This window comes from Rhinatrema bivittatum, chromosome 2 (genome assembly GCF_901001135.1).
Source record: "Rhinatrema bivittatum chromosome 2, aRhiBiv1.1, whole genome shotgun sequence".
Classification (NCBI taxonomy): domain Eukaryota; kingdom Metazoa; phylum Chordata; class Amphibia; order Gymnophiona; family Rhinatrematidae; genus Rhinatrema; species Rhinatrema bivittatum.
Window position 1 is genome coordinate 353,165,815 of NC_042616.1, and position 13,528 is coordinate 353,179,342.

The window sequence follows — 13,528 nt, forward strand, 5'->3', positions numbered from 1 at the left end:
CAGTTTTGATACACTTGTTGGAATAACCTCTTTTCTTGAGATCATTGACAAGTTGATCTGATTGTGATCTATATATTTGAGTGTTGGAGCAATTACGTTTATATCTTATGAATTGTGAAAATGGAAGGCTGTTTTTTAACGGCATGGGGTGTGCACTGTCAAAATGTAGCATGGTGTTGCGGTCAGTTGGTTTTTTGTATACACTGTTAACAATTTCCCCTCCCACTGTCTTTTTCAAAAATACGTCCAAAAATGGAATTTCAAAAAAATTGCAATGCATTGTAAACTGTATATTTTCATCACAAGTATTTATCCAGAGTTCAAAAGAGCTCAATTCTTGTCTTGTTCCACTCCACATGATGAAGATGTCATCGATGTAACGCTTATAAAAGGCAATTTTAGAGATGAAAGGTGAATTGTGTATCCACTCATTCTCAAATTCTATCATGAAGAGATTTGCTATGGTGGAAGCCATAGTTGCTCCCATTGCTGTCCCGGATATCTGCTGGTAATATTTTCCTTGAAATATGAAAAAATTCTTTTTCAATGCAATGAAAGCCATTTTTAAGATAAATTCACTGGGCACACGGTGTGGTCTGCTTCGTTTGTTCAAATACAACTCTACTACCTTTAACGCTTCATCTTGGGGAATTGAGGTGTACAAGGATTTAATATCCAGTGTTACAAACCTTTTGTCTTCTTTATCGATACATCACATTTTCTGTGCATGATTGAGAATTTGACTATCTCTTATATAAGAAGAACTTAAAGCTACAAATTCTTTCAAAAAACAGTCTGTGAATTTTGAGAGAGGTTCTAGTAAGGATTCATTCGAAGAAATTATTGGCCTTCCTGGCGGATTAACTAGCATCTTGTGAACCTTTGGCAGGACATAAATTGTTGGAGTCTTAGGATGCTTTACATTCAAAAAATTATATTCCTTATGGGTTAGGAAACCTGTGTCTTTGCCCTGATCTATCAACTTTTTAATCTGCCTTTGTAAGAAAGCTGTTGGATTGGCAGTCAACTTGATGTATGTATTTTCATCATTAATTTGTCTCATTACTTCCTTTATGTAGTCTTCCCTGTTCATTAAGACAATAGAACCCCCTTTATCCGCCTGTTTAATAACGTAATCTGAATTTTTTACCATGGAATGCAAAGTGGAACGGTTTTGTTTATTCAAATTGTTGCAAAATCTTTTGTATTAAACAATTTTTATTATTAAAGCACATAACATAACAGCATAACTGCAACTTCACATTTCAAGTAATCCCTTTGAGAGGGCCTTTTCCCTTAACCCTTCCCGCTCCCACCCTGTCTCCTCCCCCCTCCCAAACCCACCCACTATTGTACATAGTATTGTTAAGTACATTAGATTCCGTACTGGTGAAGTCCGCTAAACAGCAAACCACATTCAGAGCCCTCAGCAGTTAAGAATGAGACTCCGGGCCCGATGAGGCAACGCCTGGATGTATACCGACCACACCTGAAGAAAGCTGTGTCGTTGTTGGGTGTTGGCGTGGGAGGTCATATTGTCCATTTGCATCATACGGTGAAGATGGTTTCTCCATGTCCAGTATGAGGGACAGGTTGTCTCCTTCCAATTCATCAATATGACTTTTTTCCCCACCGCAAAAGCTTTCCGGGCAAACTTACGGAGTCCTGGTTTCCGAATTACAGTTGTGGGAATACAGTCAAATATGATCATGTATGGTGATACAGAGAGATTTACTACTAACAGACTGTTCAGATAGCGTATAAGTTTCCCCCAGAAAATTTGAATCGCTGGGCATTCCCAGAATACATGAAGCAGAGAGCCTCGAGAACAGGAGCAACGAAGACAGGACGCTGATTGCGTCAGTTTCGCATAAAACGCTATTTGTGGGGTCACATACGCCCGATATAGCAATTTCAATTGCATCTCTCGATAATACATGTTAGGGGTGGTCTCCATCAACCGTCTCATGCTGGCCTGAAGTACCCCAACAGGAACTTGAAACCCCCCATCCTTATACCACCTCTCCGATACTTTACGAAACATCTCAGCCGATGTAGTGGGATTAAGCGTGTGATAGTAAGTCGACAGGGAAGGTCCGCCCTCCTTGCCCAAAAGAAAAAATCGTTCCAGCGCATTCAGGTGGGCTAGATCCTTATGAATTGCCGGTATGGCCTGATAGTAGTGTCGGAACTGCAGGTAACCAAATATGTGGGTACTTGGCAATCCGTGTTCCGCCTGAATTTCGGCAAAGGAAAAGAGGGTCCCTGAGTAGTTTATCAAATGACCCAACCGGGTAATACCAGTCTTCTGCCAGTCCCGAAATACCCGGGATTGCGAGCCTGGCGTGAAATGAGGGTTCCCCCTAATGGGTAATAAAAAAGCACTATAGGCCGATAGCCCCAACTTTTGAGTTAAGTATCGCCATGCATAACGGAGAGGTGCAATGAGTGGGTCTCTACGGACAGACTCTGCTAAATCTGTGGCAGAACACATTAGAGCAAAGGTTATGTCTAGGGGTGTCAACAGCGTGTGTTCCGCTAGGCGCCCAACGTAAACAGAGCCATCGGATAACCAATCCCTGACCACCCTAAGATTGGCCGCCACCTCATAACGTTGCAAGTCAGGCACTCCCATACCCCCCTTGCCCCACTTTAGCTGTAACCAACGTAGCGGTATGCGGGCCTTTTTTCCGTGCCACAAAAATGTGCGCAGCAAGGCCTCGAATTTCTCCAAGTCCTTCCTTCTGATATGAAAGGGAAAGTTCTGCAATACATATAACCATTTGGGCAATAAAATGAGTTTAAATAGATTAACCCGTCCTCCCACAGTTAAGGGTAACTCCCGCCATCTCTCCAGCTTGTCCTGTGTTGTTTGGAGCAATGTAGGTATGTTGAGGGAATATATAGAGGCCAGATCAGTGGATAAGAGAATCCCCAAGTATTTGAAAGCCATCCCCGTCCACCGAAGAGGGAAGCACCCTATCCACCGCTCCCGCAGAGTGGCCGGGTAGCCCATTGCCTCAGACTTGTCAGACCCCGAATGTTAGGGGCCGCCTGTAACGCCAAAAGCAGGGGTTCCACCGTAAGTAAAAAAAAGCAAAGGGGACAGGGGACAGCCCTGACGGGTACCTCGTCCTACTGATATGGGAGGAGATAGTTCCCCATTGACCAACAAGCGCGCTTGAGGATTTGCATATAACAATTGTATGGCTTGTAAGAAAAACCCTTGAAAACCCATTTCCTCCAGCAACTGGAACAGTAAGCCCCATTCCACTTTGTCGAAAGCCTTTTCGGCATCCAGGCTGACCACCAAAAAAGGGAGGTTAGTGCGTTTACATAAAGCCATCGCCACTGCCACCTTTCTAATATTTGTGAGCGCATAGCGTCTCTTAACAAACCCTACCTGGCCTGGTTGGATCAATGAGGGCATTATTGTACCAAGACGGTCCGCCAGAATTTTTGCCAGAAATTTTTGATCTATATTCAGCAAGGATATCGGTCGGTAACCCTTCGGCTCCAGCAGGTCTTTACCGGGTTTTGGGATAAGGGTCACATGTGCCGTATTTCTGGATGACGGGAAAGATCCCTGGCGTATTAGAGCTGTGAACACTAAAGGAAGGAGACCCGATAAGGGTTCCACCAAGCATTTGTAAAATTCCGAATTATACCCATCCGGCCCAGGTGTTTTGAATGGTTTAGCCTGCTGGATGACCCTCCTTATCTCTGCTTCCTGAATAGGTTCATTAAGCCATCGCTGTTGGGCTACCGTAATGGAGGGAATATTGATTTTAGCAGAAAATGCTTCCCATTGGTCTGGGGACCATCCACCCGAGCGATATAGTTGGGCATAATAGTCTTGGAAGGTGTCCAAAATTTCTGCAGTAGTGTTCACTATCTTTCCGCCCTTGGTGCGCAGCGCTGGCACATGTCTAGAGCCCCTGACAGAGCGGACCAAATTGGCCAACAATCTCCCTGATTTGTTACCGAGATGATAAAATTTGTGTTTATAATAAAAAATGCTTTTCATCGCCCTCTGATGCAATAACGCGTGTATGGCAGTTTGCAAGGCTACGTAGGTGGACCTCGCGTGGACAGAGGGATGTGCCATCCACTCCCGTCTGGCTTTTTCCAACTGAGTGTGCAGTCGAAAAAGCCGTTTATCTAACGACCTCCGCCAGTGTGTTACATAGGAGATGATGTCCCCACGCAACACTGCCTTCGCAGTGTTCCAGAACAAAGTCGGGTCCCCTAAATGCTCCTGATTAAGGGTTGCAAAGTCCTCCCAACGCTCCCTGACATAGGCCTGAAAAGCTGGTTCCTGCGCTAAATAATAGGGGTACCTCCAGAGGGAACGTTTTTGGCAAGTTGCATTTACTGCGAGTTCGATCCAGATAGGCGCATGATCAGAGAGTAGCACATCTCCTATGTCTGCCCCCGTCACCTTTGAAAAATAGGTTGCGCTCACAAAGATGTAATCAATACGAGTTTGGGTTGCATGTGCTCTAGCTATGTGGGTAAAACCTTTCTCTAGCGGGTGCAGTGTTCGCCAGGAATCCACCAGGTGCATGTTCTCTTCTAGGGCTTTCAACTGCTTACTAGGCTGCACAGCCGAGGGACCTGCTGCAATTCTATCCCAAGCTGGGTCCCGCAGGGCATTGAAATCCCCCCCGACCACCAGGTTTCTGCCTAGGTACGGGAGAAGTACCCGCTGCAGGCCTCTGTAGTAACTCGCCGATTGCGTGTTGGGGGCATATACATTACAAAGCACTATGGGAGTTTGAAATAGTTCTGCCTCTACTATGAGGTATCTGCCCTTTGGGTCTTTAATCTCCTTCGTAACCTTCCACGGGATATTTTTCCGGACTAAGATAGCTACTCCCGCTGACTTGGACGTACCTGATGCGAAATGGACAGTCCCCACCCAGTTTTGGCGCAACTTGGGATGTTCAGCGTCTGTGAGATGTGTCTCTTGTAATAGGGCCACATCTACAGATTTCCTTTTGAGAGCCTGAAGAATTTTATATCGCTTTACGGGCGTTTGTATGCCACAAACATTCCATGAAATAAGCCTAGATCCCAATCTAGCCATTCTCAGGGAGCAATAGCGTTAATTGAATGCATTCTATCAGCCATAAACCAAGGGAGGGCCGTCCCAGCAAAGACCCTCCCCTGACCTTTACAGAGTCACCAGCACGGAGTATCACATGCAAACCAATTGTAAAATCCCCCCCCCCCCCGACCTAACGTACGATCTGACCCCCGAACCCACCCCTCTCCACCCCCCCTCCCTTTCAGAACTCTCCCCCTTCTTTCCCCCCCCTGTCTCCCAAATCCTCTGCCTCCTTGCTTACTCCAAACTAACCCCAGGATCGAGACCACGTATAACACTATTAGCTCCCCCCCCCACCCTCCCCCATCCCACTCCCAACTCACAACCCTTTTCTCATGCACTGTCTGCCCATTGTATGAACAGTATAACATGGCTCAGACAAACAGCAACTCAACACAACAATAGATGAGGCTTTGAAATGTTTAAGGTCAACCAGAACTGATATAGCACTGTAAGCTATTTTCTCCGCTGCCTTCAGTCCCGAACAGTCGGTGACCCGAGCCAAACTGTCCCTAAGCAATCCCCTTTCGCTGAGAAAAGTTACTCTAACGGTCTCCATACCAGGGAAAACTAATGAAGGAGGCAGGCGAACAGCAACGGAGGTCGACCGCACACCGGAGGCACCGAGGAACCTGCCTACCGGGCTCCCCAGTGCGTGATCCAGCCCCCGCCGCCCATCCGCCCCCTCAGCCCGAGCGGCCGCGGGCCAGCGACAGCTTCCAATTTCGGCGCAGGGAATCTGCAAGGTTGCCATTTTTCACCGCCGCTGTCCTCCGCCGCTCCCCGCCAGTCGCGTGATGGGTCCCATGCTGAATCGGGGAAATCCTCCACGGAGCGAGACATGCCCAGCCAAATTTCAGAAGGGAAGGAGGACAAGCAAACTCCCCTCCCTGATCCTCTTCGCCTCCCACGGGGAAACCGTTCCGCCATGCTTGCACCGCGGCAAAACAGTCAAACTTTGTCTAAACTTGGGAAAAACAAACCTTGCCGCTGATTAGCCGGGTCCCTGAAACTGCCCTTCGGTAAACCTCCTGCCTGTTTTAACTAGAGGAAACGGCCCTCAGCAGCATACCACACGATTGCGGTCCCCGAAGGCAGAGAAAAGTCAGCATGTCTTCGGCGCCCGTGCTGCAGCGGCCATCTTGCCCACATGGTCCCTCTGTTAGGAAACGTCTGCAACAGCTCGGCTCCCCCCTGGCAAAGAGGTAAGCTTCTTAATATAGTCTTGCAATTCGCCAGGGCTGGAAAACCATCGGGGTCCCGAAGGGCCATCAACCTTAACTCTGGCCGGGTAGATCAGAAACGCACGGTGCCCTAAATTATGCAGCTGGGCACAGAATGGTGACAGGGCTCGCCTCTGAGCAGACAATGCCGCTGAAAAGTCCTGAAAGACCAGAATTTTGTGGCCCTCATATTGCAATGCTTTGCCCCCTCGAACGGCCCGCAGTATCTCCTCTTTATGTCTGAAATTTAAAATTTTTGCGATGACAACTCTAGGCCGGTCCTGCTGGGATTTAGTATTGCCCAGGCGATGGGCCCTCTCCACTCGCAATGGGCCACGGGACAGATCCAGTGCCAGCTCCCTGGTAAGCCAGGATTCCATCCAGACCGGCAACTCTCTGTCGGGCAGAGACTCCGGGATGCCCACAAATCTCAAATTGGATCTGCGTGACCTGTTTTCTAAATCTTCTAGTCGGTCAGTGTGGAGAGCCACTGTTTTCTTCAGCAGATCCAGTGTCGCCTGTGTTTGCTGTAAGCCATCTTCTGTGTCAGAAATTCTGTGCTCCAGTTCTCCAAATCGAGTCTCATAGCCCGCGATGGAAGCCGATACTTCACCCATCTGTTGCGAAAGCTTTTTAAATTCTGGCTCCAAGGCTTCTACGACTGCGGCTTTGATTTCAGCCCAGGTGTTAGGAGCAGGTAGGTCAGGCGGGCCTTGCTCGTCCTCCATAACCAGGTCTGTAGGCCTCAACTTGTCTTTTTCTTTCTCCTTTTCTTTCCTTGTTGTTCTGGTGGCCATAACAGCAACAAGCGGCACCAGACCCCTCTGCAGAATTAGGGTTAGTTATTAGAGAGCTATTTTCGGAGCTCGGGGATGCTGGATGGGGTTGGATGAGGGGAATAGGAGCCAGAGAGAGAAACCTACATCCGCTCTCTCTCACAGCATCACGTGATCTCCAAATCTTTTGTTTTCATGCTCCAACAACTGTACATCTCTTAATATCAATTTATGAAAAGTTTCAATCAATGGGTGTATTGTTCCTTGTGGAATCCAAGTTGATGGATTGTGTATTATACTGGCATCATGTTTAATCTCTTCATTCTGTTGGAAATAATTTTTCAATATTAATTTCCTAATAAACCGTTGAAGATCAATACGAAATTGAAAGGAATTGTGTTTTTCTGTTGGAACGAAGGATAAACCTAAACCTAAAAGTTGTTCTTCTTCTCTGGTAAGTGTAAGTTCAGATAAGTTGATGACTACTTTTTCTTGCCCCTCGACGTGCCTCTCGACCTGGTCATTATGTTGTTCCCTGTGTGGTTCCTGTAATTCTTCCATCCCGACTTGCCTCTTCTATTTGAGTGGTTGGTACTGTCTAAAAAATCATCTTCAATTGATTGTTTTGTTTTTCATGATCGTCTTCCTCAGATGAGCTTCCTGATGAAGTATCAAAAGCAACTCGTCGTTTCTTTTCCTTAGGTTGCATCCAATTATAGATGCTGCCTTTCTTGTAATCATTTTCATCTCAAACTTTTTTGGAACGTTTGTATTCACGTAATTCCTTTTTGAAATTCTCTACTGATTTCTGTAAATCAGCAAAACTTCGATCAAAAGTCTCTGTATCTGTCTCAGTTTTTAGAGTTACTAATTTTTCATCTAATTCAGCTCTCAACTGATTACATAGGGAATGTGAAGATTCAATTATGAGCATCATCAGGTCTAAAGAACACTTATTTAAGATGGAATTCCATTTTTCCAGAAAGGTAGAGTCTTCCATAAATAGTTTAGGTTCTTTTTGGATCCTAAGACCTCTAGGAATACTTTCTTGTTTGCAATACTCTACTAGAGTGATGCCATGTAATTCACTTCTCGTGATGCGTTTTGAAAGAGCTAAAAGTTCAGACCAGGAACCTGTTGTAGCTTTAAAGGTGTTGTCAGAGAATAGAGATGTAGTATTCAATAAATTGGTTACATGTTCTGGTGTGTAACGGGTTTAAAGTTTCTTATTTAATGTCGGGATTATCAAAGAATGTTGGCAACAGATAATTGATCTGCTTAAATTTAAGCAGTGGCAATGCGGCTAAAAAAGAGTTATACACCGCAAGCATCACACTTTATAAAGATTGCGACACTGTGGATAACAAGAATTATATACCGCAAGTGCTATTCATCTGGGAGAAGTTTGAAACAATAACACATTTCTGATACCATGATGGGACTTCCCAAGTAGGGCTATCAGAAAAAAATTTTCAATACTGATGTCGTGGAGAAAACTATTAACAAAGTCACGCGATTATCACAAGATTCAATAGTTGATGGTTAATATCAATGACAATTAAGAAGAAAGATATTTTTGTCAAATTTTGAAGACAATTGGTGAGATTTACAACAAGAAGTATATTCTCTTCAATAATAGACAATAATTAACCAATACTAAAATCGCAATGACATTACATTAACTGATAAAAAAATCTATTAACATAGTCATTTTGGACAATTTTTATTAAAATAAAAATGAGAGAATATAAGACCGGTGACTGAAACAATTGGCTCCTAAGAGGTTTCCGGTTTCGGATATCCCGCCAATACTGAGGTCTTTTCTCCACTATAAAAAATACAATAAAATATAGAATAATTTTTGTTACAATAAAAAATAAAGTTTCAAGTTTTTAAGTGCGATAATTAAGTTTACCCTCGGCAACTAATACATAGCTAGTTATTGATTTTCAATTTATTGTATACTAGTTATTCCCCAATTATATTTCTTGAAATCAGTTTTAATCAAGTTGTTTAAGAAAGATATACATCCACAATGGCTTTTCGAAGAGAATATTGAAGAGCTGAGGTCACTGCAGGGGTATAACTAGGGTGATGACAGCTTTGAAATCTGACTCCGTCTCCCATCTGCTAGCAGAAGAGCACATAACCCACTGGCCCTGAGTCCATCTGTCTACTCTAAGCAAAACAAAATTATCAGGTATGTAATTTCTCCAACCAGATTTCTCCATACAGATAAGTATGTGAGAGGAAAAAAAAAAAGTGGGAAAGCTTGCTGGGCAGATTGGATGGGCCGTTTGGTCTTCTTCTGCCGTCATTTCTATGTTTCACTCAAACAGTTAACAACCCTACCTCTGAAAAGGTAACTCTACAAAAATTTAACCAGGCCCATCTCCTATTAGGAAAACAGAACAAGCCAAGCTGCTATAGATCCCTACACAAACTACAAGCATTCAGAATACCCTTACCTGGGTCACACCCACAGAACACAGACAGACCCTCACCAAATACAGAATAAAGTGACTATCAAGTTAATGTTTTTATTTTTCCATTGTTGCCCCACCTCCCTGACCAATGATTCTGTTTCCAGTTCAGTTATTGTTTCCACATTTCTATTTATACATTTGTCAAGTAATATAAAATAATAATTCTAAAAATATACTAATAAATGTTTCAAAACAACTGATAAAGAGAATAACATCCAATCATTAAAAACTTACAAAATAGAAAAGTCGATATACCTGGTGAGGATGGTTCCTCCCCTTCAATTTGTCCTCTAGTATCTCTAGAGGATTTCTTAGGCAAGTAATACATTTTTGAAAGTTTGGGGATTTATTCTTCCTCCCTAAGAAATATTTTAAGTAATTCCCAGGGTGAGAGAAGTCGAGTCACAGGAAAATTAATAATTCTCAAGTTCTTTGCTCTGAATAAATTTTCCATATACTCTAAATCTTTATTGATGGACAAGCTATCCCTAATAAAAGCATTCTCTGAATTTTGTATTAATTGTATTTTATTAGCAACCATCACTATATCTTTCTCACATTTCTCAATTTTCTTTTCCTGTTCTTCAATAGACATTTTATTTGCCTTAATTATAGTTAATAGTGATTCATTCATCTTAATAATGTTTCCGTCTAACTTCATTATCATTTTCCCCAGATCCTCTAAGGTAACATTCCCCTGTATGCCTCCAGGGGTAAGGCTTACCTATATTACCTGGAGGATATATCTCATCAATTACAGAGGTAACAATATTCTCAGTCCAAGAGTCGGTAGACCTGATTAATAATAGAGCTACCCTAATAATTTCTTGTATTGCAGAACAGGATAAAGAAAAGTTGTTTAAAATTTTTTTTGCTGTAAGAGATGTATTATTTTGTGGACATCGAGTCCAAATCTTTCTTGATGTGGCTAGAACCACTCAGGCAAGGAGGAGGACATTTTTGTCCTTAAAATCCAGGGTGGTAGCATTAGGTGCTACGTTCTTTTTGAAATTTCCCTGTTTATGTTTGATAAATTATAATGGAAAGAGATTTGGATTTATAGACCCGATGCAATTGGAAACTTTTCTATTAGACAAGAATTAAACTTCACTATCTGAGACAGAAGCCAAGTAAAGATAAAATGAATACTCCTGACTTCTGTTAATTGTTAATTATTATTGGATACTTATATACTAAGTTTACCTTGGTCTCCTCTAATTATTGGGTATTGTGAAATTTAATAAATGATTATATTTTAGTTTTTACTTATAAATGGATATGGAAAATGTATTACATTATTTCACAAATTTTCTTTGTTTTCATGAAGTGTATCACTGATGAAAATTTAATAAAATATAAAAAAAAAATAAAAACACAAAATTATTAAAAATTCTCTGAACACCAATAAAATAGTTCAAACAGCAGACCCATCAGATAATACTAATAATTAAAATGGTAGTCAATCAAGAAAGATAAACTTAAAAAGCCACCTTTACTTACCCTCTCCAGCAACTCTTCTACTCCTTTCCTTTGTAGGCCAATAGCACACACCAGAAGCAGCGGTGGCAGGTCCTGTTTTATGGAATTCACTCCCAGACCACATTCGTCTTACTTCATCAATACAACAGTTTAAAAAACTATTGAAAACATACTTATTTCAGAAAGCATACACTCTAACTACTTCATAAGATCAACATTTATTCACTTCAACTGTCCTCTCATCTCAGATCCATTCACACCATATAATATTTACCTTCTGTTAATATCCTGTGAAAAAATAGTTGGATATGATTATATACTGCACTATGTTAGTCTTTTAATTGTTTTATTTTTGTTTTATTTTGTCAAGTTTATCTATTATGTATGTTAGGTTGTAAACCGTTTTGAGTAATTCTTTTGAATTGTAAAAGCGGTATATAAACATTTTTAAATAAATAAATAAATAAATAAATAAGCTCTGTCCTCACGCTCCTCTTCCTTAGGACCCATGACTAATATATATATATATATATATATATATATATATATGTATATATATATATCTCTCTCTCTCTCTCTCTCTCTCTCTCTCTCTCTCTCTCTCTCTCTCTCTCTCTCTCTCTCTCTCACGTGTGTCGCCTCCTTGACTGTCTCTCTCACACACACACGCGTCGCCTCCCTGACCAATGTCTTTCTCTCAAACACCAACACATACTTTCTCACACACATACCAATCGCCTTCCTGAACAGTGTCTCTTTCACACACGCACACCAATCGCCTTCCTGAACAGTGTCTCTTTCACATATTCGCGCACACACACACCAGATGCCTCCCTGACCAATGTCTCTTGCTCTCACACATTTTCTCTTACTTACACACACATTCTCTTATACACTTAATCACATGCTGGCTCACTCTCTCTCTCACTCAGCCCCACTCCCTCCCCTAGCATACTGGCAGCTACAGCATAAGGCAGCCGGTATGCTGCTATTAAAAGCAGATGCCTGTCGGGCTGAAAACTGCAGCAGGAGTGACCCCCCCCCCCCCCGCTCCACACCAGTAGGGAGGCAGCACTCAGCTGTTTGCCTATGCTGCGATCCTCGTGGCATAGAGCAGCAAGCTGAAAATGTAATTCTGTGCTTTTTCTTCTCCCCACCCCAGCTTTTTATTTTTTTGCAGTTTGATTATTATTTTTATATTTTCTTGTTGGTGTCACGCTGGCGAGAGAAGGGGATGTCTGAGCCAGGCCAGGTCAGTGGGGGGGGCAGTGGCACCATATTCCTGCAGCCCCTGGCAAATTGGCCAGCCAGCTCCACTCTTAAGCTTCTGGATTTCCTGCCGCACGGCTGTTAGGGAAATAAGTCCATTAGCTGCCTGGACCCGTGCGGCAGGAAATCTCAGTGGCCACATTCTCAGCTGACTGCTCTGTGCCGTGATGATTGCAACACAGGCAAACCTGCTGAGTGCTGCCTTCTTATTGCTGTGGGGTCAGGGGGAACTTTAGGACATGATTTCTGGAGCGGCAGTAGCAGGATGGCCTTTTCTTCTTCTTGCATGCCCAGTAAACATCAGTTCCTCTTCCGAGCCACAGGGGAGGGAAGAAGAAAACTTCATGTTCCTGTTGCCGGCTTCCACATGTTCCCCCTCAGGGCTTGAATGTGCTGATAGCTTGGGCAGGAATGGCAGCAGTGTTCATCTCGCTGAGGTGAGGAAGGAGGGAGAGAAGAGCAGCGGGTGCACAACACATCTGCCAGTGCTTCGTGACACACTGGTCGAGAACCGCTGCTCCAGAGGCTAAACAAGCTCCTCCTTCCTACCTGCACCACACCCAGACTCCAGCTCTACTTAACCTTGCCTGCCCCTTGCTTCAGTGCTTCTGCATCGAGTCTCCTTTGGCTCCTTGCTCTAGCCATTTTTGCCTTGTGGCCTCCTCAGGCTTGTCCTTGTCTTGCCTTGTGCCCTATCTAGGCCTAACCTTGTCTTGCCTCTCGGGGCTTTCCTATAACGCTGCCTTTGGGCCTTTGTTTCATATTCTGTATTGTTCTTGTCTTGAACTGTCATAGTCTACTACTTTCTAAGCATGTTTCAGTCTCACCAGCATTCTGGTCCTGAGTTTGAATCCTAACAGCACGCTGTTATAGTCCAAGCTCTGGTTCAATTTTACCTGCACCAGATTGTCCAAGCTTAGCTTCAACCGTGCTCCAGTCTCGTTCTGTCGTCCTGTGCCACTCTGGAAGTGGTGTTTAACTATGCTTCTCCTGAACCAGAGCCACAACAATTAGCAACACAGTAATAATAGTTGATTTCATTTATCCCAGTATTGACTAGGTAAATGTCACAAAAGGATAATGTAAAGAGGTAAAGTTTCTAGATGAAATAAATGACTGCTTCATGGAGCAGCTAGTAGAAGAACCAACAGGAAGGGTAGCTAGTTTAGTTCTAATTCTTAGTAG

At 43.2% G+C, this 13,528-nt stretch overlaps 1 protein-coding gene across 8 annotated transcripts in view; it reads left to right on the forward strand.

Moving 5' to 3' along the window:
* Nucleotides 1-13,528, forward strand: part of INVS (inversin) — a 1,037,426-nt gene that overhangs the window by 26,811 nt on the left and 997,087 nt on the right. The gene's annotated exons all lie outside the window — the stretch shown is intronic.